Here is a 15,400-nt window from a genome sequence, read left to right on the forward strand (position 1 = left end):
GGCAGCGCGACACTGCATTGTTATAAAGGTTGCAACAAAATACACTTATATCTGACACTATGTAACAAAGGCTGCAACAAAGTACAGCACTGTTCGACATCGTTTAGTAAAAGTTGCAGCCAGTATGCACTAAAACAACTAAAAACGCATGTCTGCTAAACATTACGTGTCTACGAGGGTCAATCAAAAAATACAAAGACAATGTGGCTCTCTATCATATATTTTTTATGAAAGTCATATCTAACAGATATATATGTGCACCAACATAGAATACCATGACTTTACTTAATTTAAGGTTTCAATTTCATTTGGTTTTAAGCCCAATTTATAGAGATATTACTTTCAACATTACATTGTTTCATTGTTGACATAACACAAATTTTGACCGTGCGCCGTTGCCTCATTTTTGCATTATTAGATTCTAAATAACTCTTAGAAATAAGGGAAAATTTAACTTTTTTTCTCGCAAATTGTTTGAAACTATTGCTAAATTATGTCTACCAAATTTAGTAATGATCTGACGCTAAGTAACATAGCTATGACAAAAGTCTTCGTATTTTTTTATTGGCCCTCGTATCAGCTGTTTGAGCTCAAACATGGACCATTTCCATTTCCATTATATATGTAAAAAAAAATTCACAATTTTATAATGCAGGTTGACATCATATAAATTATACTGATATCATATCACTGAATGAATCCAACAAAACTTTTATTTTCTTTCAATGTCAAGTTATAGCCTTTTGTTGAAGAATGTTTTGCACGCCCAGATTACACACTAAATTACACAAAATTTGGATGGTTTTTACAATACTGTGTATGGAGGTTTGTAAGATTTCAAGATATAACAGATAAAGAGTACATGTATACACAATCGCCGGGGTCTTGTTTTATAAACCAAGTTTTGGGTGCCGTAATCCACAGTCGTCTCAATTTTGACATTTAAATTGTGTTCCCTGTCACAGATATCGGATCTCCGTTTTGTTTGAGTTTTATTGTGTTCTAAATGTAGTAAAATCTTTCTCAATCGGTCTCCCTGCGTTTGGATTGCAGATTTAGAAAGATTCTAAGAACAATATAATCTTAACGATGGGCGGGCACTGTATTAAATCAAATAGAAAATCTTATCGACACTTTGTTCGTTTTTGTTACATGTAAGGTTGAGTTCAAGAAAGAGTTTGCTCTTCCTCTGATGGAAATAATCTGAAATTCAGCCCCCCTCATGATAAAATGTTGGACATTCTGTTTTTATATTGTTATGCGGCTATTTTTGGTGAACAATAACATTATAAAACTAAAAAAAAGTTACGAGCTTATTTCAAACACTATTATGTGTTCTGTGGGAAACAAAAACGAGTAGTTCATATATGACATTAGTCATTTTTTCTCTCTATCATTGGAAGATGCATTATGTGCTATTAGGTCTAATTCCTCTTACAAATTTAACAATTAACGAATTGATTGGGATAATCTGAAACACACATTTAATACATCTATACCGAATGTTGTAAAGACTCAGGACAGTGGAGAAAGAGGAATGATTTGATGACAGCCATTACATGATTACCGTCAATCGACCGTGGCTTGGAAACTATCAAGTCAAAGAGATAATGGAAATAGGATTTTATTATGAGTAAAGCTTTAAAACTTTCTAGTAATAATAATGAGATTATTTTCATCGTAAGCTATTAAAGTAAGAGAAAGGCGTGTTGTTGTTGTTGTTTTTTGTTTTTTTTCGGGGTTTTTTTCTTTTTTATTTTTTGTTATGCTAACTGACAGTTTAGATGCAGTTTTTAAAGTCTTAAAGAACCTTGTAAAATGCGACAACATGTGATGAAATCTACTTGTATATAATTGCTGTAAAAATAAGCCAGTAGGTGAATTTAAAAATATTTTTTAAAAAATCAGAAGAAATATTGGTGTGTACATAATCGTGTGTTCAAAATTCTATAAGATTTTATTAACATTACCTTATATGTCTACGTCTTGCACTGAAACAGATCAGATGCTCAAAACGGAATATCCAAAAAGGACTAAACGCAGGTTTCCTGTCTGGATCTACGAATCATGCACCTGAGCAGAGTTGGAAAAGGATAGGCGAGATAACTCTAAAGTGATATAATAAATGTTTGGATTTCCCAAAATGGCAAATTTTGACAGAAATGTATTGAATCCCATTCTATGTTAAGATAAAAATGTCAGATAATACATGTGTTTTATTCATGAGAAAAAAAAGTTTTCACTAGAACATACTAGTATTGTACCTCGTTCAAGCTGAATTTTTGAAACATTATACATTTGTATCTGTAATCAAGGAATATTTTCAGAATCGTACCGTACAAAATCAATTCATAACCTTTTTCGGGCACGAAGCATCGTTTTTTAAAGTGTGTGTGTGGGGGGGGGGGGGGGGTATACCTATATTTTCAACTTCACTGCTCCTTCCCTTATTTTCAATTTAATTTTAACATGGTCCAAAGAAGTGAAGGGGGAAACGCAATTCCATGTTTTTTCTTCATATTTTAGAAAAACCATTGCTGTGCCAAAAAGTGCCTGTTTTTAGATAGGAATCGCTATATCAGTACAATATATAACGACTTTTTTTTTTATAAAACCGTGGTACGATGTGTTTATCTAAAAGTTTTAAGGTACTTATCTCGTTAAGGTGTGCAAGTAACACTTTTATCACTTATACAAAATGGTTCTCTTCGTGTTTCTTTTGTACAGTATACTGATCTGAAACCCAACTCCAAACCCGAAACCACTGAAGAGAATGTAAAGGACATACCCACATACAACGCTGTTCTTTCAAATACTGTACACAGTTCCAAAAGTTTTGATGAACGTAGATACATGTAAATTTCGCACAGCATCCGTAGGTTTGTACATGTGTAAATCGATTTACCAGAAGATTTGAGGATCGAACGAACGGTGGTTCGAAACCACAAAAATCAATCACAAATAACATTAAATATAATTTTCTTTTATTTAGAATAGGCAATGGAAACATAAAAGAAAACAGTTAAGATATTGTTGATATATCTAAGATATTGTTGGTAGCCAAGTAATTATCAATTTTTATCATCGTCCATAAATTGTTGTTGAGGGGTTTTTTTTGCGCATGAAAACGATGCACCAACTTTTCATTTTCCTATTTTCTATATCCTAAATAAACTAATTTAACTTTTTCCAATTGTTAATTTAATCTAACATGAAACTGAATTAGTATTCTGCTCCTCATTCAGTGCAATCAAGCGGAAATTGGAATGTATATTTTACATGTACTTTTCTATATTTGTTGCAAATTTTAACCATTACGGCCTCATACAGAAAACCACAACGATTGGAAAAGGTAAAGAGAGAAATTTTCAGAGGAAAAATATAGCGCTGTATGACAACGCAATTTGAAAAAAAATATGCATTTCGGATTTTTTTTCTAGAGTGCGTTAAATTTGGGACTAAATCAACGCAAGTGCGTTCGTTTTGGACTTTGAAATTTAAAAAATCGTTTAATGTACTAACACGTTGTTACTTTGGGTGTTTTCCCGTGTTATTATTATTTTCGTTATAAAAGGGGAAATAACTCGCTTTGAGGGATATTATCCTTGTTGGATCAATTAACAGCTCTACTCGTGGGAGCTTTCCAAATATGGCTCGTCCTCTACGGTGGCTGGAAATCCAAAGAAAGGAGATATAAGTATAATAATTGTTATCAGATGTTTTATTTAGGATGGCGTCGATAGAAGTGACCAAGCTTGGGCGCATTTCCACCGACAAACCTGCGTCTTTGGATTCGAGGATTTTAGCCAATCAGAATTTAGGATTGGTTGATTTACCGAAACAAAGTTGTAAAAATTTTCCTAATAAAGAAGATTATTTAAAATGAGCAATCACGTGACCTTAAAAAGATAGTCACGATAATTGAGATAATAGGTACACCTGTGCTTGACCTCAGGCCTTGCGGCCTTCTTAACAAAAAAAGACAAACTAACAAAAGGAACTAAATATTATTACATAATCACTTGGGCATCGATGTGATTAAACATTGGTCAGTAACAGCTCAAAGTAAATCAATTACATATATACAATGGAGTTCCATTAGCGTGTCAGGCCAATGTTTTTATAAGCGGAAGCACCTTTGCGTTTTTTTTAAAAGACTAATTTACCCAGGTAACACCAAAAAAGGACATTTGTATGTCGTATTTATATTGCATAATAAAGAGACATCTGTAAAAAAAATCAACTCTGAAAATGTTATCAAAAACCAAAATTATAGTCCCAAATTATTAATTTCATAAATCATGAAACTATTTAATACATATCTGTCTTCCAAAAAAAAATTTACTTAAAAATAAAATTTGGTGTTATGACTAGGTGTGTTCCCGTTTTGCACACATTTGATAATTGGGTATAGAACAATAGGTGTGAATTGTGTTGTGATAGCAATTATAGTCTGCTTTCGGTCAAAGATTTTACCTGTTTTTTTACCTGTGTTTTATCAGCACCTTAACGATAAAACAAGAAGAATATAGACATTTTGTTGTGTTTTAGGTCTAATAACTATCACCATTTTTTTCGTTTGATTAAATAAAGATAATGATATATTTAAAAAGTCTTCAATTTCCACACACTGATTAAAAAAAATAATGATTAGATGATTTGACTATCATATTTTTGTCCATTTACCTTAAATATAAAACAAAATGAATCAGAAAAAATTGCTGGTCCCAAGCCAATTGGAAGCTGATTCAATGGATAGTTATATGATGAAGGGGAAAACTACATGGACAGTTATATGGGGTACTCCGTGTCTCTTTTTATAATTGAGTTGCAAATTATGTAAAACGCATGTTTATAATTGATTGTTTGGTATCATCAGAAAGAATATTATGAAAGAAAACAGATCTTTATCACAAAATATTTCAATCTTTGAAGTAGCAACCTTGACGGTAGTTCTTATGACATCACCGCTTTAGTATATGGCGAATCACTTTCTGGTTTTTCAAATCCGAGGTTAAATACATAAAAAAAAATCTGACAAAAATAATATTTCAATATTGATGCGATAGAACTCATACTGAAAAAAGTTGAAAATGCATGAATTAGGTCTACGTTTGATACGTTTTGTGAAATAATCTTTACAGTTTTTGAAGCATATAAAATTGCCGATTTATCGTCATACAGTGTGTCTATTTCTTCGATTATTCAAGCCACAACATAAATGAAAAATATCAAGCAGCGTTTTCACTAGACACATCTCCTCCATTTATGTCAGGAAAAGCGATAATTAAATATTAACATATGATATTTTCTCTTCAAACTTTTAGCGTGTACATGTTCTTCCTGTAGGCAGTAAGTTAAACAAAGGCGCTACATATTCAACATTTTTGCAATAATCTTTCTTATTTGAAAAATAATAATGAAATTGTTCATGACCAAATTAATGTTTGAAATCAAATTCATGAATATGGATGGTGATTATTATGTAAATGTGCTTTTATGCAAGTTATATTGTAAGATAAAATAAATTTAAATATATATATATATATAAATTGCGAGTAGATATGTTTTACTTATTTTCTTGTCAATTACCCTCGCAGGAATTGTGATATAGACTATAGCAATTAAGCAATTATCTCACCTGGTCAAATTCCCGTTTCGCACACATTTTTTGATACCTAATTTTCAAATGTGTGCAAAACGGGAACAAACCTATGACTATTTTCCCCCTTGCTATAGTCATAACACCAAATTTTATTTCTAAATAAACATTTGTGGGGAGACAGTACATATCAGTAACAATTTTGTTTTGATTTATTAAATAAATATTTTTTTCTTAAAAATATGAAATTATAAAACAAGCAACTGTCTTCTGTTTGGGAAGATAACTGCTAAGCCTTACAGTGTTTGCATTTCATCTTTACAGAAAATACAGAAAAATTTAAGATTTTCTTTAGTAAATGTGCCAAATAAATAAACTCCAAATTAAACAATTAATATGATAATGTTTACACATGTAATAATAAATCGCATTAATCCCGTCTGTATTTGATACTGTTAGTACATAATTGAGATTTTCCACTCTGCAAAAAATGAATGTGACAAAATTATGTAATTGTGTAACCGGCTAAATATCATATCTCTAACCAACGTAAGTAACCAACATGTTAGAAATGAGGGCGGGTTATTATTATTATTATTATTATTATTATTATTTTTCCAAAGATTACACATAGTTTTTCGTTTAACAAAAAAGAAGAGAGATAACCCAAGTTTCAAATTTTGATTTTTAAACAATGAAATGATCAATAATTATATATTTTAACTGGTTTAAATAGAAATGGCATAGAAAAAAACAAATCTTTACAATTAAAATATTGCACATGATTTTGATGTTCAAAAAGTAGAATTTGTCGTTTCAAAATTATATAATTCATCCCAAAAAATCTGAACGTAAATGTATTGAATATTTTGAGGATTTCTAAAATAAAATAGATGTATCAAGCTCCCATAGTCACAATTTCTAACAATTTAAGTTATACAATACATATGATAGTTGTAAAAATGTAGTTAATCTGATATGTCAACATATTTTAGAAGGCAGACCAGTACCTTCAATACTTTGCTTGCAATCTGCAACTGCATTTGCTGGTTCGCTTGTCTGCTTCAGATCAGTATTTTCTAGTAAGATTTGAACGATAATTACGATTATTTCGATGTTTTAAAGTTAAATCATATACTGATTAAAATCATATTCATAGATACGTTTACCTGAGAGATGAAGATATATGATTAAGTTTTTGAAATTAAAATGTAAATGCGATGTACAATGTAGCAATGCGACTTTGAATGGAATGACAAAAATACACTTTGTGAAATGTAAAAATGTCACCGTGTAACCACAATACCGTGTTATTACGAAAAGACTATTGCTTAAAAGCAAAACACAGAGATGCCACATTATGGGATTAATTAGAAATAATATCAGTTTTAAAAATTGAACATGTGCATTTTAAAAGGAAACAGGTTTAGCATCTATATGCTCCACTTTATCCAAAAATTAACCAAAATAGAGCACTTAACACATGGGTGGCAGAAATGTCATGCCTTTTATTAGATAACAATATTTTGATTAAGTAAACAAGTGCTTATGGTAAAATAGCACAAAAGGTTTATATAAGTGCAGTCGGACCTGGAAATAACAGTATCCGACCGCAAATGTTTTACTGTCAAAATTCAGTGTGCTACACATCAATTCCTCATAACGTTAACCAGGCTTGTTCTGAATTGAGTCATGACGATGGCTTTTTTCTGCACATTTCTGAAACATATAAAAAGACACAGGCAGAAACAGAGCATTTGAAACAAACATGGTTGAAATTAGTTAAAATTCAAAATTTGGGGTAGGGAGGGGTGGGTTTGGATTTCTGATACAGCGGAAAAAGGAAATAGATGAGTATGCACAAGCGTATAAAGGTTTTGATAAATAAAGGTAAAAAACGGTTTGAAGGGACACAAAAATTCCGGATTTTTATCATTAAAAAAATCAAAGTCTTTCTACATAACATTGTTTATCTTTTAGGGATAAACTTGATTAGTGCAATCATTATAATGCCAGGTTTGTAAAGAGCAACACTGTTACTTTGGAATTGACATTGTTATTGTGAGTACATGTATAACCATTTCACTTTGTATTGTGTAACAATGATACTTTTTTAAAGTAAAACAATGTACAGGTATTTTGCACAGTACAACCCTGTTACTTTGTGTAACCAACCATGATAATTTTGTAAAGTGTAAGCATGAAACTTTGTACATTATTACTTTGGAGGAGTAAATGTTACATATTACAAGTAACTTTTTTATTGTAAGTGTAGCAATATTACTGTGTAATGTGTAACAGCGATACTTTCATAAAGTAAAATATTGTATTTTGTACAGTACAAATACTTTGGGCAAGGCAAGGCAACCATGATATTTTTGTAAAGTGAACGTATGGTTTGATTTGATTTGAACATATTTTTGCATAAACAAATACAAATGTTTCGAACACAAGTTCTTACAACTTACGAGGTTCTTACCAAGTATAACAATTTACAACTGTATAGTAGTTTAGAATGGAAAGTACATAGAAATGGATATTACTAAAATAGTTAAATTACTGACCAAACGTACATGTATTTAAAAAAAAACAGTTCTGTTTGAATTTGGTCTAGGCAGTAAGATTGAAAGATTGAAATTACGAGAATCTGCCACAATCTCTGATAAATCTTTGAACGGCTAAAAAAATATGTTGGTTTAAATTGACACTCAGAGATTCATCTCCCCCAAAAAGTGAACGTATGATACTTTGTACATTATTACCATGATAATGGGTACAGCATTAATTTGATATTTTTACAGTATAACGCACCAAATGTTGTACAATGTGCTTAATATGTGTTGTAAAATATAACCATGTTACTTTGTTTCAAACAATGACTATGCCTTGTCCATTATGATCAGGATTAAGTTATTACTTAACATGTATGTATATCATGACAATGTCCATATATAACAATAACGATTGGTAAAAGTTCACCGATAAAACCTTAAATGTGTGACCTTCATTTAAATAATAGATTGTGTACTTACCTTGAATCTATGAAAATTATATGGGCTATATTCTTTGTAATTAAATTATTCAAACAGTGCAAACATATTGCTTTGGTATACCAGGTATTGTAGTCCTGATTGTTTTACTGTGTAAATGTACAACAACGTAAAGAAAAGCGATATCACTGTTAAAACGGTACAATATAATCATAAAACTATAATTAATATCATCGCAATCATTCACATACGCACGTTATCAAAATATTATTTAATCATTTTCATGAAAACTAAATATGACCTACTTATCAAGTATGTACCTGCTATGTTTACTTTTTGAGGATTGATTACTAGAATATGCTTATATACATATTTGTATTGGTAAATCCATATCTCTGATAGAAACCATTCTTATGTTATGGGTAAAATATCAATGGTCCACCTTGGAAACTACTGAAGATATCTCAGTTTAGAAAATACATGGGACATGCAAACTATTGTATGAAGCTTAAGGGCAATTTTGTAAAAAGTGTTTATCGCATTTTCTTAACTTTTTTAAAACTTAGAAAATAAAGGGAAATGTTTTATCAATTTAAGTATCGTATTTTTACTAATTGGCTTTTCTCTCTCCATGGTCAAAGGCTGACAATATTTAGACATATGTAGCATTGTATAAGGATTTCTAAATAGTTTTAAAAAAAAAGTTAATACAAGTACATAAACTGCTTTTTTTTTAATCGATACTTTGAACCTCTAAAATTGTATTTAAATTGCAACATTCAAAAAAGGCTTTGTGTTTCAGTTTACTTTCTACAATTTTTTATTCTTTTAAAACCAGAACACTGGTTTATAATGAACGTGTTACAATTATATACAAATAAATCTAAAAAGTACAATTGGTTGTAAATGCTTTGGCAAGAATAGACATCATTGATTTTTTTTCTTTATAAAACTCGGTGATGCATTAATTTTTTTTTCTTTATATAACTCGGTGATGCTTTAATATTTTGTCTACATTGCAATCTTTCGTCTTTATATCATCATCTATACGTATCTCATCTATACATTACATGATTTATAGGTAAAAATGAGTAAACACTATTGAAGATATAAACTTGTTTATTAAACTTTTTAATTTTCTGATAAGCTACACCTTACTGCCAGTAATTGACAAGATATATACATGTAACATTATGAAGTTCATTGTGTAAAATGTTGATTTTTTTTATTGAATCATAAAATAAAAAATTACAAAAGAATTTGAAGGCGTGGTATTTATATTCAGTTTGATTAAAAATAAAAAATGTATATAACCGGTATTTTATCATTTACACGCCTAATTCTACAAAAACAGGTAACAGTGTGCATGTATTCCATTTAATACAAGTACTAGTATGAGCATTGCAAGAAATTTATGCATTTTTTGTATAATTCAATACAATGATTCATACATCACTGATTGATAGATATATAATTTTACACAAAACATTGCTCGCTAATGTCGTTATATACATGTATACTGCAAGAACTAAGGTCCTGCCCATGTAAAATTAAAACAATTGCATTACATAACTGACTTGTGTTGTTGGTAATGCAAATTTTATTATATTGCATGTAGGAACAATAATTCTTTCCAAACAACTTCATGATTAATCTACCTAGCTGTTTCAATTCATGATTCATCTGCTCAAATCTGCATTCAATTTCTTTCAAATGCCTGTATAAAATTTTAATAGCCCCTGAATGATCCAATCTTTCCTCTTTTTTCATTATGGAGTATAAGATTTGCTCCTTACATTTCAATGAAGGCTATGTGAATCCAAGATTTAATATCATTTCAGACTATTCAACTTCCATTGAAACCGACCAGAAGAAATATCTAGCATTCAACTTCACGCCTACAATTTAAATCAAAATGCAGGCGGAAAACCGGTCCATTTTAAAAAATGCAATACCAACATATTAAACGATCAATTCATTTTGTAAATGACTTCGAAACGTTAGAAAAGGGGACATTGCTTATGTGTGAAAGATATGAAAACCCGTGTTGCACTCGAATTTAATTGGTAAACCTAACTCCGATTATTCAAACCAAGTGAAGCTTGAAAGAACGTACACACGTTGGCTGCTTCTAACAGAAAGTTACCTAGAGCGAGTTCTCTCATAGAGCTGAAGAATAAACATTTGAGAATTGACCACTTATATTTGTACAGAGTATTAGCTTTGTCGAAACAAGTTCACGCGGCGTGGGATTCAAACGCAATTATATTGGTCGCTCAGCAGAGGTTGCATGCGTTCGAAATCCTTAATGCCGATCTTCAAAATGGTGGATATACACCGACGAAACACAGCTGATGAAAAATACACAAGGTTAGATTTCTCTCCAGAAACCTACTTATTGTAAATTAATATAAATATATATATATATATATCATTATTTTTAGTTCATTATATAAAAGGTTGCCAGTGTGTTAAAAAAAGTGAAATATACGTGTTGTATTTCATTCAACCCTTCTATCCTAATAATCTATGACAGAATCAACTTTATCGAAGTTTAAGTCCCAAAAATGTTATATATACATTTTGCATTACATGTAAAATACATGTGTATTTTAATTTTGTGCCAAGAGGCATCATAAAGTTGACAGAATGTCATCACTTAAAATAAATCGGAAAGTTAAAAAAATCTCTTAATGTTTGCTGTACATATCGAAAACATGCATTGACGCGAAAATTAAGGTGTATACCCGATAGTCAGAGGAAAACATCCTTTATGAAAACAGTCATTGTATAGTGAAAAGCGTGGAATGCTTTAAATTTGAGGTGTCGTATTAAAAATCTTTCGAGCAATCATTTCTAAACGTGGGTAAGAAAATCGACGAAGCAATATTGACATAGTTCAGTGAAGCAAAAATAAAATTCCCATTTACTTCAGCATTCATCATTTATTTAATTGACTTTGTTGTTCAGGGTACAATTTCATTCATTTAACATTTGATGTAATTATTCCAGAAAATGAACAAAAAAAGATCTTAATTTTTGTCCTATATTTTTTTCAGTCTACCGCAAACTTCAGCTGCAGATAAATTGTGTATACTTCAATTACATTTAGTGAACTAATTTATGTTAGTTTTAAGAGGAAAACGCTTTTTTAATCTGCTCATCGGTCAAACATGGGATCAAATTTTATAGCCTTGAAAAATTCCAATTTTGATATCTTGTTTCTGATTGATTTTTAAAAAGTTGAAATTTTAGAAATTGTTTGCAATCAGAGGTCTTGAATTTCTACCAAGTGAAATCTTTCAGCTTGTTACTCTATCATTAGAAGATGTTATCTGGCGAGTATCGGAACACACCCCAAGGAAAAGGAACACGGTCCTTTGTGGAATTGTGCAATACTTCAGTGTCATCCTTCAGACTTATTCATTTTCTTTGATGCGTTAAACTTTTCATACCGATTTCGAAATTAATATTATTTTAGCTTATATTTTCATTCCTTCTGTGACTTATTCGAGGCATATTTTAACAACTTATTGACTACAAATCTTTCTTTTTTCAACAAATGCCCTATTTTATATAGATGTGTAACAAATCTTAAACACCTCCTGTTTTAAAAATGATTAACAATGAGATAAACAATGAAATGCCTGAACGCACGTGATTTCTAGATTTAAACAACATTATACAGAGTGAAAGGCTCTGAATAAATTGAAATCAAATCGGTTTTATTCAATCACAATTTTTTTTCTAAATTTAGATAGGATCTTATTTCCTTAGAACGTGATTCTAAATTGCGCAACTCTCATAATGACAGAGACCGTATTTTGATTGGGTTGGAGGGGTGCTAGACCTAACAAAATGTAATACCCCGTGTATGTATAAGTTGTGTCCTTTTTGCCATAGATTCTGAGATCTCTTAAGAAGTCCTGTCAACATTAGGGGTTTCCACAGCGGTCCCACGTTAATCCATTGGCTATATTTGGACGACTAATGGAGCCCTACATAAAAACCGGTTATATGTTAGAACAAGCATTTCATACTTTAACAAATATTGACTTTTTTTATTCAGGGGATTCATTTACACAAGTTAGAGGCAGCCATTTATGGAGTAAAACTTCACTGTGTTGGAGTTTGGGGCCCTTTGTCCGTGTAAGTCCATTGGTTATGGTAATTCCTCATGACGGACGCGGGGGATGACCAGAAAGAAAGGCGGCTCGGCTTCATTACTGTAAGTATATATAACAGTCAGCAGATGTCACCTTAGATGTCGTTCACCGTTTACCACGTGGCGTTAACCGCCTCATCAATTTCACCTCTTTTATTCTGCTGTTCTTTTCAGTATTGTTCAGGCATCACATTTCGGGATTTTTTTTTACAACTGGGGTGAAATCACGCATTCATGAGTTGTTTAATATGGCCTGCTATTCTATGTTTAATAGAAAATCTATCGCAAAACAGTCTATTTTATAAATCAGTTGGTTTTTTTCTTTACTTTTTGTCTTTTTTTTCAATATTTATAAAAAATTATCCCAACAAAAAACGAATGTAAGGCCTTTTGTTTCCCACTCCATTTTTTTTAATGAATCAGATGACATCATATTTAAAATTAAAACCATTATGATAATTTGAATCAGATATATTAATAAGAAACTTTATATCTAGTCGTCCGTAGAGGCATTGCTCAACATCGTTTATCGAGCATTTGAATCGATGTTGAATAATTTACATTTTGTATTGTGATTGTTTATCAAGGGTCGGACAACGAGCTTTCCATACGTTCCATTTAAATACTTGTATTGATGTATATTGAATTATGACAAGTGACGTCACCAAATGTTGTAAGGACATTTTTTGAAACTCGATATCTCCAATTTTTCCTATTCAAAAGGGAAGCCATCAATAGTTTGAATAAAGCGGGGAGTTTAACACATGTGTAAAAGATCGATTATGCCACAACATCGAGCAAATAAGAGATGTTTAAAGAATTTTCTTTATGTAGAATAATTAGCTAGAAATGTTGTAATTATGTTTGAGGTTTTCGGGACGGTCTTTCAATCGAGTACTTTCAAAATTCATTCAAGCCTTAACAATTGAGCGGCTCTTTAGAACTTGCAGCGTTGCACCGGAGCCGTGGAAATCTCAATACCAGGCTATTATGAGTTGAGTTGTGTGGATCAATTTTGACAAAATCTACCTACTTTTCCTCTGTTTTACAGGTAATGGCGGATGTGAGATATAAGGCATTTTGATTCAGACTAGGCAAGATGTTGGCATAGCTGATGACTAGGCTCAGCTCTGTCACATGCTGCCATTTCTGGGTCATCCCTAGCAACCAGAATCTCAGAAACCAGTTGGATAATCACGGTAAGTGACCGTGATACAGCAAAGTGACCAACTCCTGCAGAAATCCGTTTCTTCAAGTGCTTGATATGTGTACGTGAAATATTAACAGAAAATGATTTTTAAACTAAATTGTTGTCTATAAATATATGTTAAATTTAGTCTGCTTTCGCTTTCATTTTGTGTTTGAGATCTCTTTTGCAACTTAATTATAAGCAATCCAAAAGATTAAGGTTTATGGTAACATTTTTATTTCTCGCAGAAAAATGCAATAAATAGACATTTTATATAAATTGTTTTCATGTTTGCAGCTATGAATGTTTAAATTGATGATTTATGTTTTTATATATATATGCATTTGATATCTTGATTTTATGCAACCAAAGTCTTTCAAATAAGAAAATTGTATGTACAAACGATTTTGTCGATGTGGTCAAAATGTTCACTTCCGGTGCCTGTTGTCAACCTCTATAGCTACGGAGGGCAAAAACTGGAATATTGCACGGATTACACATGTATATCCGTATATTTGTTTAGTAAATTTAGAGTTATTTAAAATTCAATCCTTCTTGGTCTTGGTTGAGATTTGTTTTGCAGATGTGAGGAAGTTGTCAAGGTGAATCTGGAAGTTGATATGATTTCACCACGCCGCCTTTTGGCGCTTTCTTTGCATGTTTGTTTAATTGTAGGCGGGGAGTGAAAACTTTCGAAATCTGTATTTAAAAATCTTTTTCATGGAGATTACAACTCTTTATGTCGGTGTCCCAATTACGAACGGGACAGATCATTATCATTAAGGCCATTGATCCTGTGAAGAACCTCTTATTCAGCATTAATCTTTGTCATAAGAGAACATGATTTTCAATTCATTTTCTTGAATAAAATATATAAAGCTTCATAGATCTTGCTTTTTCTGTAAAATTTCGATCGCTTTAAATAGCTATACCGGTGAAACTACTCGTTCTGAACAAACAAGACCCTGCCAGAACCCTCTCTATGGCGTTTTTGTGTGAAAAGTTCACATTCTGCTATGTCAACACTGCTTAGTTAACAGCGGGCTTTACTCTCTAGTACAAACAGTTTGTGCTTTATGTCTCCAAACGATTATAACGCGCTTAAGTGAATCTATTGACTCTCTGCCACAGAACTCGGTCATTTAAAACAGAGAGTACATGTACATGCTCATACAAAAAATGGAAAGTCTGAAAGAAAACATGTTTCTGCATATATTTTTAATTTTTATTCAATTAATAAAGAAAAGGGAAGGAATAAGAAAAAAAGATGCAGCTAATTAATATTTAAATCCTCGAGGGATTCTTTTTTCTTTGATATATTAAGATATCGGTCGCCTACATGTATGTTAATTTATATCAACAGCAGTACAGTAGTCGCTCTTGCCCATACTAAATACTGTAAGTGTGGTTACTCATGGGGCTGTAAACACCAATTACAGCAAGTAATACAATTA

At 31.4% G+C, this 15,400-nt stretch overlaps 1 long non-coding RNA gene across 1 annotated transcript; it reads left to right on the top strand.

The window, feature by feature from the left end:
• Positions 1–10,357: 10,357 nt before the first annotated feature.
• On the top strand, positions 10,358–14,830 carry LOC128167410 (uncharacterized). The gene is made up of 3 exons (XR_008241235.1): positions 10,358–10,962; positions 12,662–12,820; positions 13,809–14,830. It is a non-coding gene; the product is annotated as an uncharacterized LOC128167410 (long non-coding RNA).
• Positions 14,831–15,400: the final 570 nt, after the last annotated feature.

The sequence above is a fragment of the Crassostrea angulata genome, chromosome 10, assembly GCF_025612915.1.
Source record: "Crassostrea angulata isolate pt1a10 chromosome 10, ASM2561291v2, whole genome shotgun sequence".
NCBI classification, from domain to species: Eukaryota; Metazoa; Mollusca; class Bivalvia; order Ostreida; family Ostreidae; genus Magallana; species Magallana angulata.